We start from the raw sequence: 15,851 nt of genomic DNA on the forward strand, positions 1-15,851 counted from the left end.
CTGAAAGATGTGAGAACTGTTAAAGCTTATCTGTTCTTAAACAAATTTACTTGCTAAGTAGATTTCATAAAAAGCAATTTAACTCCAGGCCTCTTAAGGATTTATGAAATGAAAAGAAGGCCTGAGGTTTTCATTCTGCTTCCTCCAAGGGTTTTACTCCTTCCTTTGACTTTTCTTTTTCATTTTTAGAAATGTGAGACAGAATCTTGCTCTGTAGCCCAGGCTGCCCTAGAACTCCTGATCTTGCCTTAGCCTCCCAACTGCTGGGATTATAGCTGTCTTCCACCACACCTGGCTTAGGTTTTCTTTTTTATCCAAAGAGATTTTGAAGGCAGTCCTCTACAGACACCATTGTTCCATTCTTTTGTTTTCACCTGTGATGCCCTATACCATGTATTTGAGATCTTGTGTGGGAAATAGAAAGGTAAGGTGCCTGAGTATCACATTCACTAGGAAGCTATGTGTCATTTACCTTCCCACACCAATCAGTAGTAGAACCAGTTTAAATGAGCTAAAATGGCCCATGAGTTTGTTCTAAGAGTATATAGGGCTTAAACTGTGTGTAGAATTACACGCCTTGTCAAAAAATAGTGCTTATAGGAAAGAGAAAGGAAGTTTAGGAATATGGGAGATTAGCTGAGAATTTGTTCCTAGAGGTTTTTAAATCATCAAACAAGGGTTTTAATTACCTATTACATAAAAACCACTGACAAATACAGGAAACTTGTGAATGAACTTGAGCCATCTTACTTAGCAGTTAAAGTTCTGTTTTTAGGTCCTGTCTGTGGGTGGGGTGCCAGCGGGAAGGGGGAGGATATGAGGAAAGAGTGTAGGATATGAGGAAAGAGTGTAGGATATGAGGAAAGAGTGTAGGAGGGTGAATATGGTGGAAATATTTTGTACTTATTTATGAAAATGAAAAAATGGGACCTGTTGAAACTATTCTAGGAATGGAGGGAGGGGGAATAAAGGAGAATGATGGAAGGAGTGAATTCAACTATGATATATTGTAAGACTTTTGTAAATGTCACAATGTATCCTCAATACAATAATAAATAAATAAATAAATAAATAAATAAATAAATTTCCCTGTTTTTGTGAAACCCGAGTGAATGCAAAAAAGATACATACTTCACACAAATGTGCTGGTAACACACTCCCTGAGTGCTTCCCCTCACCTTGCAAGTAAACTGACTGAGGAATCAGATAAACTTGACTGAGACTTGAACACAAATATGCAGACATGTGAGGCAGAAAATTATGATTTCTGATAAAGAAAAGGACCCAGGGATTTGGACTCACTGCTCAAAAAAGTCTTATCCTATGTTTCTCAGAAGCAAAGCCCAAGGCCATCTGCCATGAAGACACAGTATTTCCCCCTTATCTAGTTTCAGTGATTCTCCACCAACCAGGCTCTGAAACATTAAGTGGAAAATTCCATATGAAAACAATTCAAAAATTTTAAATAACTTTTATGTTGTCATAATTGTTCGATCTTATTAGTAATTGCTGTTAATTTCTTACTGTGCCTAATTTATAATTAAACTTTATCGTAGGTATGTATAGTATAAAACAGTTCATATGGAATCTGGTGCTATTTGTTGTTTTAGGACTTACTGGGGGTCTTGGAACATATCCCCCAGAGGATGGGGGGCTGTTACTTTGGAAATATTACCCTAGCAACATGAATAAGGGACAAGGGAAGTGAAATGAAGACTAAGGGATCCAATGAAAGGAAAGCCTTTCAATTTGACCATTGCTGTGCTTAACTGGTGCCTGTTGCTGTAGGATACTTTGAGGTGCATCTGGGAGCTGGTCGCTGGATGATGGAGGGGGAAGTGATGTTCTTTGGCTCCCATCCCACACTGGTGGAGGGTGAATGCTCAGGTACTTTTTGATTGTACAAGTGTGAGTGACATGGGCTCCTACAATGTCCTGAACAGAGTGTCAGAGTGGAGGTAACACTAGCAGCTTACATCTGCTAGAACTGACCAAAGCTGTAGAACTGGTTATTGAGCTGTAGTTAGATAAGAGGTAAGGTTGAAGGGACTTGACGTCTGCATAAGAAAAGATTATAACATCCTTAAAACTAAAACAAACAGAGGTTTTTAAAAAGTTTTTTACAATGAATATATTTAGCTCCCAAACTAACAAAGGAATGTCCTGTAGAGTCTCTTTAATAAGTAGAAAGCTTGGGAAGTAGAGTTGGAGTGAAAACAACAGGTCCTCCATCTGGCAGTATCTGGGAAAGTGAACTTCACAAGTTACTTTCAACTTTGTTGAGTCTTCGTCTCCAGATGTCCAAATATGAGGCTGAATAATATTCTTCTCATGGGTTTTTTGAATACTAAAAGAGATGATGAATGCAGTAGCATGGTTAGCATTTTGAAAAACAAGCACTTTTAATAATAATTACCAACAATCCATCAAAGACGGCACACAGGCAATGTGGAAAGGCCCTGCCATTGTGAGGGGCTGTGGATGTCAGTGGCCAGGACTGAGGCAACAGAGAGAGAACAAAGAGGGCAACAGCTGGTGGGAGTCAGTGGAGTAGCTTTGTGGGGCCTGGGGGACTGCAGATTGTGCAGAACAATCAAAGCCAAGTTGGGAGTTGGGGTCAGAGGTCACATTGAAGTTAAAGGTCAAGTGTTACGACTTCTGGTCAAAAAGCTGAAGAACAGAATGCTCAGAAGCTGAAGTTCAAATCCCTGTCAAGGGTCAAAGGCAGGCAAACGGTCATGCCAGTAGATAGCCTGCTCCCGTAGAGGCCTTTCTTAACAGGGGGCTTATCCTAGGTTCCCATTCACCCTGAAGATGAATAGTTGATTTCCTAGATAGGTGTGGTTATCCAGCTGTCTTGAGGGTTCAAAGATACACAGCCCTGCAAAGGATCAAATCATGTAGCAATTAATAGGAAATGTTCCAGATATAGTGATTGTGTTGTTATTCTAAGAAGTCATTTACTATTCCCAAAGATGCATAGTACTTCAGGAATTCTTGTTTATAATTTATAAGGTATGACAAATTTTTCTGATTTCCTTGCAATTTCCTACATCTTTCTGACCTGGCTCTATACCTTTAAATTGGTCTTAAGACCAGAATTCACTTAAGTTCCATTAGCCTCAGCCTTCTAAATGTTGGATATCTTAAAATGGCTTATGTTGTTACACCATTCACTAATTCCAGACATTTATCTGTCCATCCATCCAACTATTCAGTGATTCAATCATTTAATAATTTACCAGAAAATATTGTCGAATGTCTTCTACATTACTGCTTCAAAAGGTTGTGAGATAAGATAATATGCATACGAATCTCTGGCAAACAGTGTGCTCCCAATACAGGACCAGGGGTGGCTCACCTAGTACTCTTTCATAGTATGCTATGTATTTCACAAACCTTTTTACAATTGCGTTACTGAAGTAAGCACGTAAGGGGTTAGGGACTCTGATATCTCACTGAGGTTTTAATTTCATTTAAAGACTAATTATGTTGACAGTCTTAATTGCTTTATTGCTATTTGATATTTTCTCAGCAAAATAGCTTTTCGTATCTTTTCGCAAATTGGGTTGTCAGTTTTTTCTGTTGAGCTTTAAGGTTCTTTGTGTATCCAGGTACTAGTCCAGTGTTGGTATGTGGTTTTTAACTATTTCCTTCTTATCTACAGTATGTTTTTCATCCTCTTAGCAGGGTTTTTCACAGAGCAAAAAGCTTAATTTTACTGAGGTCCAATTAAGTCAAATTTGTCTTTTTGTTGTTGTTGTTTTTGAGATAGAGACTTGCTAAATAACCCAGTCTGGCTTCGAATTCGTGATCCTCCTGCCTCAGCCAGCAGAGTGCTATACAGGTGTGCACTGCTATGCCTGGCTTCAATTTTTTCTTTTTTGGATTTTGCTTTTGGCATCATATCTGAGAACTCTTTGCTGAGTCCCTAATCTTAAAGGGTCTCTCCTTCCTAAGAGTTTTAAATGTGTCTTCTTAAGAGTTTTAAATTTTTATGCTTCAAGTTCAGGTCTATTATGTGTTATGAGTTTCCTTTATACACTGGTGAGAGTTAAGTGGAGTCCGAGTTTCTTCCTATGGATGCCCAATTGCTCCAGCACCATCTGTTGAGAATGCTCTCTTTTCTTCATTAAATTGCCTTGCACCTCTGTCAAATATCATTGGGGCGTATTTGTGCAGTTCTATTCCTGGGTTCTCCAGTCTGTTCCATTCATCTGTGTGTGTGTCCCTTTGCCAATACCACACAGCCATTTTTTAATATTTTTTTGGCAGTAGTAGGGTTTGACCTCAGGGCCTCCCACTTGCTAGGCAGGAGCTCTACCACTTGAATTACTCCACCAGCCCTTTTCTGTGTGGGGTATTTTTGAGATAGAGTCTCATGAACTATTTGCCTGGGCTGGTCTTGAACCTTTATCTTCCTGATCTCTGCCTCCAGAGTAGCTAGGATTATGGGTACAAGTCATGGTCAGTTGGTTTGATTATAATTGCTCGTGGAGATTCTTCTCATCCTACTTTATTCTTCTTTTCAAAATGCTTTCCTAGTCCCTGTTCTTTTCCATATAAATTTCAGAAATAATTTTGTCTACATCTACAAAACTCTTGCTGGAATTTTGACAGTAATTGCATCAAACCTGTGTATCAGTTTGTGAGAATTGATATCTTCCCTATGTTAAATCTTTCAATGCATGAATATACGTCTCCCCATTTAGTTAGGTTTTTTTTTTTAATATTATTCATCGGCATTTTATAATTTTCAACACATAATTCCTGAACGCATAACTACCTCATTTTTGATAGAGGTAAATAGTATTATATTTTTAATTTTAGCTCATGTGTTCATTGCTAGAATATAAAAATGCAACTGAGTTTTTAGTATATTTTTTTGTTTGTACCTGAAACTAAGTTCACTTATTAGTTCTAGGAGGTCTTTTTTAAAATTTGTTTTGGAGTTTGGAATCCATGGGATTTTCTATATAGAACAATCATGTCATCTGGAAAAACAGGAAGTTTTATTTCTTCCTTTCAGACCTGTTTGCTCTATATGACCTGTTTAAAATCTATCTATCTTAAGCATTTCCTCAATGTACATTTAGAACCACATAAGGTAATGTCATAATTTTTGCTTCAATCATCAAATATAAGAAAACACAGAGAATTAAAGTCTATTGTATTTAACTATATTTTTGCTTATTTTAAAAAGTTACATGCAAAAATGTTACATATTTTTTCCTCCCCAACATTCCAAGGTCCATCTTTCATCATTTCTTTTCTGTTTAGGGAATTTCCTCTACTCATTCCTTTAGTAAAGGCTGTGACAAATTGTCTTAATTTTTCTTCATCTGAAAATTTCTTGACTTCCCTTTCAGTCCTAAAAGATATTTTCCTAGATAAAGGATTCTTCTTGGACAAGTTTTTCAGCAGTTAAAAGATACTGCACCATTTCCTTCTGTCATGGTTACTGATGAGAAATCCAGTGTCATTCATGTTATTTTTTTCTCCTACAGATAATGTGCTGTTGTTTCTCTGTCACTACACTCAAGAACCTTTGTCTTTAAAATTTAGAAGTTGGACTATGATGTGCCTTGACATAGATTTCTTTGTGTTTATCCTGTTTGGTATTAGCTCATCTCCTTAATTCTATAGATATGTCTTTTGCCAAATCTTGAATGTTTTTATCCATTGTATCCAGTAATTTTTCAGCGTCCCCCTCCTCTTTCTCCTCTCCTTCTAGCACTCCAGTGACACAAATGTTAGATCTTCTGGTATAGTCCAATACATTCCTGAGGCTCTGTCTATTTTGTTCCCAGGCTATCATATATCTTTGTTCTTTATAAATTTGTTTCATCTTTTAAAGAGAGACATGTATTCAAAAATCAAAGGGTGAAATATTTCAAACTCTTTCTGGTGAATAAGATTAGAAAACATTGCCCTTTAGCTCAGAGTTAACAGTGAATTTCAGCCGAAGACTTCATCTGTACCAATTGGTAGAATGGGGCTTGGAAAGTTTGGTGTAGTGAGGGCCCAAGTGCCTAGTAATTTATTATCTCAACCCACAGAACGGAGTATATGCTACTATTTTTATAAGTAAAGAATAAACCAGGCATAATCCCAGCAGTCAGGAGTCTGAGGTAGGAGGATTGAGAGTTTGGGGCTAACCTAGGCTACATACATAGTGTGAGACCCTGTCTCAAAACAAATAAACAAACAAACAAAAAATCAAGAAGTGATGAAACTTAAAAAGAATCAGGGTAACTTGCAAAAAAACCACAACTAATTAGGGTAAAGCAAGGATTTGAACCACTGGACTACCAGATTGTACTCATAGACTTCTAACTACAGAAGGCCTTATTAATCAAAGGCCCCAGCTACTAAAACCCATTGCTGGAATGGTATGATAGGTCAGTTCCTAGAGTGTATGGTGCTCTTTGATAGCTATCTTTGCCTTAAGAACTCAAGATTCTTACCAAACCTCACTTAGACTTCTTGGCAGTCTAAAATACTCAACCTTCCTTCCCTCTCTCCTTCACTTGGAACCAGATGAGCATCACTGATGATTGCTTTCTCAGCCTTTCCCAGTTCCTTCTTCTCTTTTTCTCTAACACCAGCATCCCCCACATCCAAATCCTTGCATGTTTGGTATCATCTTTTCATTCCATTTCCTTGAAGACTCAAATAATACCATTAGGTAATGCAATTTAAGAGCCTAAACAACTGACTGCCACCCCATATGTGGTAGAATGGAATAACTATTTCTGTAGGGTTACATGACATTCCACTGGGAAGATCAAATAAAATATCTGGGAAGATTTTATAATCTCTTTAATTGAATGCAAATGCAAGTTATCCTTAGTATTTAAAGTTCACACAGCACAGCTTGCCCCAAGCTCTGCCTGTGCTCAGCCACTGGCTTAGGTGTTGGTCGTATCTAATTTATCATTTAATCTAATGATTTCTTTCTTTTGAGGATCGCAGACTTATCATTTTAAATTTTACAATACTTAGCAGAGCACATGGTCTATCAGGCATGCTAGTGACATTATAAGTAAGATTTTTTTTCCCACATACACTAGGATTTGGCAACAACTTTGCGAAAATTGATGCAATTTGCACCCTAACAATTATCCCATTCATCACCATCCCAATTTTCTAAATTGTCTTTAAAGAAGGGTGTGGTGGGGTGTTGAAAGACTGATAATAAGCTACACAACCAGTCCTACCTGCCCCACCTCAGCTGTTATTGAAGCTCACCTGTTATCACCTGGGCCTTCTAGTTGGGAAGTGAGAGACCAACTGTGAGAAGCTCTGGTTCACTCAGGCCACACAAACTGATTTGAATGAATCACTTAGCTATTCACAATAGCTAATGTAAATGATTCTGTTGTTGTTAAATCGTATCCCCACATTGAGTAGTGTCAGAATAAATTGGAGTTAACCCAAATGCCAGGAACATTAAATAGGATATCTCAAAGGATACTGGGAAGAAGCAGAAAAACATGAAAAATAAGCTATCTACTTGGAGTAGGTGGCGCATTGTTAATGTGTGACAAAATGAATAAAGTTCTCCATTCCCATGTACTTTCATCTTTAACATCAAAGAGCAATAGCCCAGAAAATATGAAACACAGAAACTCAGTTTAAAAGAGAGAAAGTTCTAGATGGGTGAGCAGGTAAGAAAGCAGGTGATGATTACATGAACCCAAATCTGTATGAATTACATTTTAGGGCAGTGATAATCATGCCAAATGCTGATTTAGATTCAAGGTATTAGTTGGGTTCTGGTGGCTCATGCCTGTAATCCTAGCTACTTGGGAGGCTGAGATCAGGGGGATCACAGTTTGAGGCCAGCTCTGGCAAATAATTCTCGAGACCTCATTTCCAAAATAACCAGACCAAAACTGACTGGAGGAGTGGCTTAAGTGGTACAGCACCTGTTTTGTGAGCATGAAGCCATGAGTTCAAACCCCAATCCCATCCAAAAAAAAAACAAGATTCAAGATATTGCTCTAAATGCCTGATAAACCTAGAAGCTGCCTTTATCCCCAGTTTTCAGATGGAAAAATTGAGGCCCAAAGAGATTAAATAGCTTGCCAAAGGCAGGGCTGGGACTTAAGAACAGACTGTATGGTTCTAGAACTTTTCAGAAAGCAAATGGTCCACAGACTAGCAGTACCGTGGCTGCCTGGATGCTGTCAAAAATGTGAACTCACAGGCCCATGGGATCTACATTTAATAAGATCTTTAGTGGCTCCTGGCACCTTGCAGTTTGACAGCACTGCTGTGCGGCACAGACACTGACTCTCAATCTTGCTTTGCCCTCTCTATATCGCACTAGAGATTGAAGACATGTAAGTGCTTAGGAATCAGTAAATGGAAGACGGGTAGAACCAGAGGGAATAGACAAACTCTGTGACTTTCAAAATGAAGGAGGAACCAAGAGACTAAGGATTAGTGTAACTGATACAAACTTCTAACAAATTCTAATTTAGAAAGCTCATAGATGATCATGAAGAGCCAAAGTAGGTTCACAAATATCTGTCAACTGAATCTGATTTCTTTTTTAGACTTGTATGAATATTCAGGAAAATACCACAACTGTATAATACATAGATGGCAAATCAAGACTGAAATTCGGTTAAGTCTTAGATGCTATGCCTATAGATAACATGGACACAAAAGGAGAGCTGGTAGATAATTGAATAGCTATGTCCAAAGGAGGCTGATAAATGGAAGTAAATAAACAAAAAGGTTCTATTCTTTCATTAGTTCAAAAATGTTTATTGAGTACATCCATAATCCAAGTAGTTTTCTAGGTGCTGGAGATGCAGAGATGAGTAAGACAATATCTTGCTATCATGAAACCACCACTAAACAAATAAAGATAATTACACATATCAAAAATAAAGCATGCACATTACCTCAAATGGGAAAGGAAGTTTTTCTATATTGCTGATGCTTGACCAGAGATCTGGCCAGTAAGCCAGAAGCAGCCATGAGAAGAACCTTGTAAGCACATTCCAGGCCAAGGACAAGCTGTGAAGGCCTGGGGCTGAGGATGAGCTGGTCACGTGGGTGGAAGATGAAGTCTGGGAGCCAGGTCAGTGTAATCTTGAAGGTCACAAGGAGTGAAATCCAGTGGAGGATTTTAATTATAATATGATGTGGCATGATTTATGATTTTAAAAGATCACAGACTGCCATACAGAGAAATGGATTACAATGGAGGAGAAGTTCCCATCTTTTTTATCTGAAGTTTAGATGGGAACTGTTCAGGTACAGGATTTAATGATTAAATTTGTACTGACAGCTTAGCTAAGGGTTTACATGGTAGATTTGGATTCATAATGAAATTGGAAATCTAGAAGTAGCCAAAGTTAGCACATGAAATTATAAAGGACTTAAACACAGAGGTTGAAGTTTAGATTAACAGCACCAAAAAGTCCTAATAGGTTCAGTATGGATTAAGAGGAAACTCAATTTATAGGAAAAAAGGCAGATGTCACGTAACTGTGTGACCAATATTAAACAACATATGATAGTTTTCAAAATTTGAATGGAATTTTGGGGATGGCAAGGCTAAAGATTTATAAGGTTGGGTATGTGTCAGAATCACTTGGGAAATGAAACACACACACATGCACACAGAAATGCACAAACATATAATAATACAGTTTGCTGGAATCATCCCAGATGCATCTCTAAGAGTGGGATCCAGAAATTCACATTTCTTGAAAGGTTGGTATCATTTGGGAATCACTGCTATTGAGTACCTTGACAAAAAATAGTAATATTTGCACTAAATATTCAAAGCTCATTAATCTAGTCTGTAGATTTGGGTTCATTTCAGGGGCCATAGATGATTAAAATATTGAAGAATTCTTGGAGATAATAATGGCAAGTCCCTTTAAAATATAATGCATGGAATTGTTTTAAAAATTCTTTTTTTTTCTGTGTTTCTTTCTGGAAAAACATTGAAACAAACACACAGGTGTTTTTTTACACTGAAAACAAACACACAGGTGGCTTAAGCTTTGGTATTTATAGAACCACTTTCTTATGTTTTACTGTTTATATAGCTAATTCCACAGACTCGTGAATTTTGACACATTTTCCAGAATTAAACATTCCCTTCCCTTGCTCCAAGAACATAAAGGAGAAAAATGTTACCCAGCATAACACAGTCACGAAAATATTGAGGAATTAGAATAGCTTCAGAGCTGGGGTGCAAAGACAGTGAGGAGTGGACTAACTAGATCATGTAAATACTGGAATGAACTTGAGGTGATTAAGGTGAAAAATAACTTTTTAAAAAATGGTGAGCTAGGATAAGAGCAAATCATGTGAGTTTCATAAACCATGATTAGAATCTCTTCAGATGAGGAAGAACTTTGCAATGATTATTAGTATCTAAAAATAAAATGATTTATCTCTGGAAGAAAGGGATTATTCATCAGAAAGGGAGCAAGCAGAGGATGTTAAGAAGGGTCACCTACACTAAATGAGAATGTTCATACCGTGTTCACTGAGATTCTTCCAACTGTAATAGCCTGTGGCTTTATTTTACCACTTCCATTGAGTTGATCCAAACACTTGGCCAATCCCATACCATTTCCAAAGCAATACACGCGTAATATTGACCTTGTTAGGGAACGCTGGAGCTACAGAATAGTATGTAGATCACGTAAAGAGCTATCTTTGGAACATAACCATCTTCACACAGCATTTGATATACATCTATACTTTTTTTTTTGTGGTACTGGGGTTTGAACTCAGGGCCTACACCTTGAGCCACTCCACCAGCACTGGCCCCCTTTTTGTGATGTGTCTTTTTGAGATAGTTTTGCAAACTAAGTTGCCCAAGCTGTCTTCGAACCATGATCTTCCTGATCTCTGCCTCCTGAGTAGTTAGGATTACAGGAGTGAACCACTGGTACTGGCTCAAATCTGGAGATGTGTTTAATGCTCTCTGACTACCGAAGCATGAGTTCATTGTAAGGGTGTTGCCATTCCAGGCATAGGGAAAATGTGGTAGGCACAGGCGACATCTGCTAAGGCAAAAGGAAATAAATAAAACAAACCATCCTAGCTGACTTTAAGGCATATCTGCAGTTCATTCAGACAGATTTAATATTGTCTTTCAACTAACTGTTTTGGTACATAGAAATGAGGTTTCAAATCAGTCTTCTACAGGAAGTCAAGATGTTTAACTTTTTTGGCATAATAACTCATAGTAACTCTTTAAAATTTTATGTTTAGAATGGAATTGACCAGTTTTCAGATTTTAAAAAAAATGTATGTTTATCCAATGGAACTTAAAATGTGTTTCCTCTTTGCTCAAATGATCAAACGAGCTAAAATTCTTGCTCCTAAAATAAGTTATAAGATTTTATGTAGGTTGACAGAAAAATTAATCAGTTTACTGTGTTCCCTCCAGTTTTTTTTCTTTTTTTTTGGTGATATTGGGGTTTGAACTCAGGTCTTTGTGCTTGCTAGACAGGAACTCTAGCACTTGCACCATTCCTCCAGCCCATCTGTCCACATTTCTGTGATCATAGACTTATCACCATTTAGTAGTTAAACAAACTGATGCAGGCTGCATGTGGTGACTCACATCTTACTCCCAGTTACTCTGGAGGTAGAGATTGGAAGGATCACGGTTTACGGCCACCCAGGGCAAAAAGTTAGCAAGACCCCCATCCCAGTAAAACAAGCTGAGAGTGGTGGTGTGAGCTTGCCTGTCATCCCAGCCAAGTGGAGGCATGGGATGATACTCATAATGCCCACCCGAAAATCATATGCCCATCCTCACAGTTAACAGAACCCTGATTTGTTCAGGAGGCTACACAGGCAGCTTAAGATCTGGTCGCCTTTGCAGCTACTGACGTTCCTGACTTTTCTTTTGCTAGGGATGACCACGTGACAGTTTGACTTCTGAGAAGTATGGTCCTTCCTCAGGAAGAGAGAAGTTTGTTCACAGCCTTGTGTGAGGTAATGCAGTGCCACTCAGTCGTCCTGCAACCACAAGAGTCAGGTCAAGAGGTCTCAGAGTCACTAGGAAAAACCCTAGGGACCACTTGCATTGGATTTATTTTTAAGTTGGATGATGAATGCCTAGATATTTGGGTCCAGCATAAATTGGGTTTTCTATAACTTGCAACCAAAGACATTCTAAATTACAATGCACTTACTACTAGTCTCCCAGAGTTCTTTGCTTGGATGGCTATTTGAAATAAGTATCTGTGTAACACACCAGACAAAAGCTTAGAATCTTTTGTCTGGTGTGTTAGAATCTAAGTTATATTGTGAGGATTTAAAGCCATTGCTACCTCTTGCTGACTTTGCAATCTTTAGCAATGTAGTTAAACCCTTTGCGCCTTTGTTTTCTTACCTGTAAAAAAAAAATCACTATCCACAGAGTTGCCACAAGAATTAGATGAGTTAATGCATGTAAGCTATTTTGAAAAGTGACTGCATATACAAGTGTTCAATAAATATTCACTATTGTTATTATACTAATGATGCTACCATTGCTGAAAACTTAGTGGAATTTTTAAATCTCAAATTGCTATCAGAGACTGCCCGAGCATCACATTGGGGATTAGACTCTTTATTGATAGCTGTATCTATTATTTTAAATTAATACTTTATTTTTACAGCAGCTTTAGGCTTATGGAAGAATGGAGTAGAAAAGGCAAAGAGTTCCAGTGAACCTCTTCTTCTCAAGCCTGACGTGTTGCTTCGATATGGTACATTTCTTTCGGCTGATGAGACAATGGCAATGCATTATTATCGACTACAGTTCATAGTTTGCATTAGGGTTCACGGTGTTGTAGCTTTATGAGCTTTGGCAAAAATGTAGAATGTCATGCATTCACCATCGTAGTGTCACACAGAGCAGTTTCACCACCCTCAAAATCTTCTGTGTGTCACCAGCTCTTCCCTCCTACCTTCACTCCCTTATTCCCAGGCAATCGTTGTTCTTTTTTCTGTGTTTATAGTGTGGCGTTCCAAATGTCATATCGTTGGAACCATACAGTATGCAACCATTTCAGACGAGCTGCTGCTTCTTTTTCTTTTCTTTTTTTTTTCCCTGTGGCAATATTGGAGTTCGAACCCAGGGTTTCGTGCTTTCTAGGCAGGTTCTCTACTGCTTAAGACATGTGTCCAGCCCCAGACTGGCTTCTTTCACTTGATAATATGCATTTAAGCTTCCTCCCAATCTTTTCATGGCTTGAGCCCTCATTTCTTTTCATCATTGAAAAGATGGCTTTTTTTCCCAGCCATATCTATTTTTGATCTAAATTGATATTACCCAGTTTGCTTGCTCATTCTTAACAAAATCTTGATTTTGATTTTCTGTTGAGGATTTCCAATTAATGTATCTTTTAAGGTTGTATGTAGAATCATTGTGACTAGTCAAAAGTGCATAACATAGGTACTGAAGATACCTGTTTGTACTTATTTGGGTTGATTCACTTCTTATTCTGTTATTAAATAGATATATTTCTTTCACTTTTCATATGTGTATGGGATGCATTCAGTTTATATATTATATAGCTCACTTTATAGATATTTTTAGCATTTGCTAAATTCCAGTTATTGTGTATAAATTGAGACGTAAAAGAGAAAAAAAAAAAACCCTCCACTCTCTCTGCCCCACAACTGAGGGCTTTCAAGTACAGTGTGGGAGACAGACGTAAACAACAACAGTAACAAGACAGTGAGAGGAGGAAGTGGAGATGTACAGCCATATGAGGGAGGGTCTCCTGTCAGAGACCACTGGGGAAGAGAAGAGTTAATGAGAAGGCTAACACATTCCTGGCAGCAGGTGGTAGGCAATATGAGAATGGTGCAGAAGGAGAATTACAAGTTTAGGATGGCTGTAACACATTGACAAATGCAGATGGAGAAATGACACGTCTCAGATAGCAATAATTAAATTATATTGAATATTCATCATGTGCCAGGCACACTTCTAAGTTCCTGCCATGTCTTTTCTTTCATCTCCATAATACTTCGTGAAGTAGAAGTATTATTCTAGGATTTCTACTTTACAGATGAGGAAACTGAATGATGGAGAACTGATGTATTTAGCAAGTGTCTGAGCTGGGATCTCAACCCACTCTGGTGCTACAACATGTGCTCTTATTTTTCTGTTATAAAGCCTCTTGGAGTTCCTGTGTCATAATTAATTTGATCCTGAGCATAATCAGGGAAGATGGAACAATTTTATAGTGGAAATACAACTCGATCTACATATATTTATATTATGCTTCCAAAAAAGTTTACATCTTTAAATTCATTGACTTAACTACTCTATTCTAGGCCTTATGTAGACAAGGTCTGATATCTTAACCTCAATTATGTCTTCGTTTTGTAAAGCATTCAGCAGAACAAAAAAATCTGATTAAGATAACAAAATGCCAGGAACTCATTTCCAAGTATGCAAGCTGGCAGAATGTCCCTTCTATGCCTTATATATTGAGTAGAGATTTCTTTGTGTTCCAGCAATACCTGTGATGGGTCTTTAACCTAATCTAGGATGCTATTTTGCCAGCTTGCTTTGGCGTATTTAAGGTTCTGATGATTAAATGTGGAGTCTCACAACTGAAGCCATGAGACTGTGTTCAAGTTGTCAGTCATGCTGGAAACATGCACTTCAAAGAGACACCTGATCCATAAGTTACTTTTCCAGGTCAGTGCTTTGGGAGAAGTAGACTTTGCAGGTTATGTAGACCATATGTGGCTTTCAAGAATCTTTGAAAACCAAGCATCAGTGACTCATGCCATCCTAACTATAGGAAGCAGAGATCAGGAGGATCACAGTTCAAAGTCAACCTGGGCAAATACTTTAAGAGACCCTATCTCAAAAAAAAAAAAAAATCACAAAAAGGGCTGGTGGAATGGTTCAAAGTGTAGGCCCTGAGTTCAAGCCCCAGTACAGCAAAAAAAAAAAAGAATCTTTGAAGATTTTTAGAGACATTAGTTATCTTAGTGAATTGAAGAAATTTATCAATAGAATTTCTAATCCACAAATGAAGGTCTAAAAATGTGAAGACGTAGGAAAAGAGTACAAAATAAAATTGAGTATCCATTAAGCATCTTGAGGAAAAAGATGAAAAAAACTCTTAAAAGCTAGTAAAGCAAATGGACATAGAGGATCATTACAGAGATGTCTGCAGAGACACAGTGTTTCAGGAAATTCACAAGAGGTGTCCTAGAAGAGATAAGCTTTAGCTGAGTTTTGAAAGATGAATCAAACATAATTAGCTTGTGAAGAAGGGTGGGATATGTGTTCCAGATTGAAGGACTAACTTTTTTCAGAGCATGGATCCAGAAAGCCCAAGTGGGGATTAACAAGGGTGTAAAAGGAAAGGTGGGAGTGACTGGGAGGAAACACAGGAGATGGAGTCACAGTGGGTCTGAGTAATAAGTTTAGTGTTTAGCTCTCTAAATGATGGGGAGTTTTTAAAGACTTTAAGCATTTTAGACTATTCAAGATACACATGTAGTCAGAACTGGTTAATGTATGAGGCAGAAGGATGAGTTATGAATAAACCAAAATTAAGAATTTGGATTTGCTGGGCATGGTGGCACATACCTGTACTCCCAGCACTCACAAGACTGAAGCAGGAGGATCTTGAGTTCAAGGCCAGTCTGGGCTGCATTGTGAGCCCCTGAGTCAAAAAACAAAGCAAACAAACAAACAAAAAAAAACAAGAAGAAAAATTTGGATTATGGTAGTTGGAGTAGGAATGGATGCAAAGAGATTCATTTCAAAAACTATTTGGAATATAAAACTAGCTCACCTTGGTGATAGACTGGATGTATCTGAAAGTAGATAGAGATGG

The 15,851-nt window shown here is 37.9% G+C and overlaps 1 long non-coding RNA gene across 1 annotated transcript in view; it reads left to right on the forward strand.

The window, feature by feature from the left end:
* Positions 1-13,467, forward strand: part of LOC141425562 (uncharacterized) — a 68,823-nt gene extending 55,356 nt beyond the window's left edge. Inside the window, exons 2-3 of the long non-coding RNA XR_012450538.1 lie at positions 11,907-11,988; positions 12,657-13,467. This is a non-coding gene — a long non-coding RNA (uncharacterized lncRNA). The remainder of the gene's footprint in view (positions 1-11,906; positions 11,989-12,656) is intronic.
* The last annotated feature ends 2,384 nt before the right edge of the window (positions 13,468-15,851 follow it).

The sequence above is a fragment of the Castor canadensis genome, chromosome 8, assembly GCF_047511655.1.
Source record: "Castor canadensis chromosome 8, mCasCan1.hap1v2, whole genome shotgun sequence".
Lineage (NCBI taxonomy): Eukaryota > Metazoa > Chordata > Mammalia > Rodentia > Castoridae > Castor > Castor canadensis.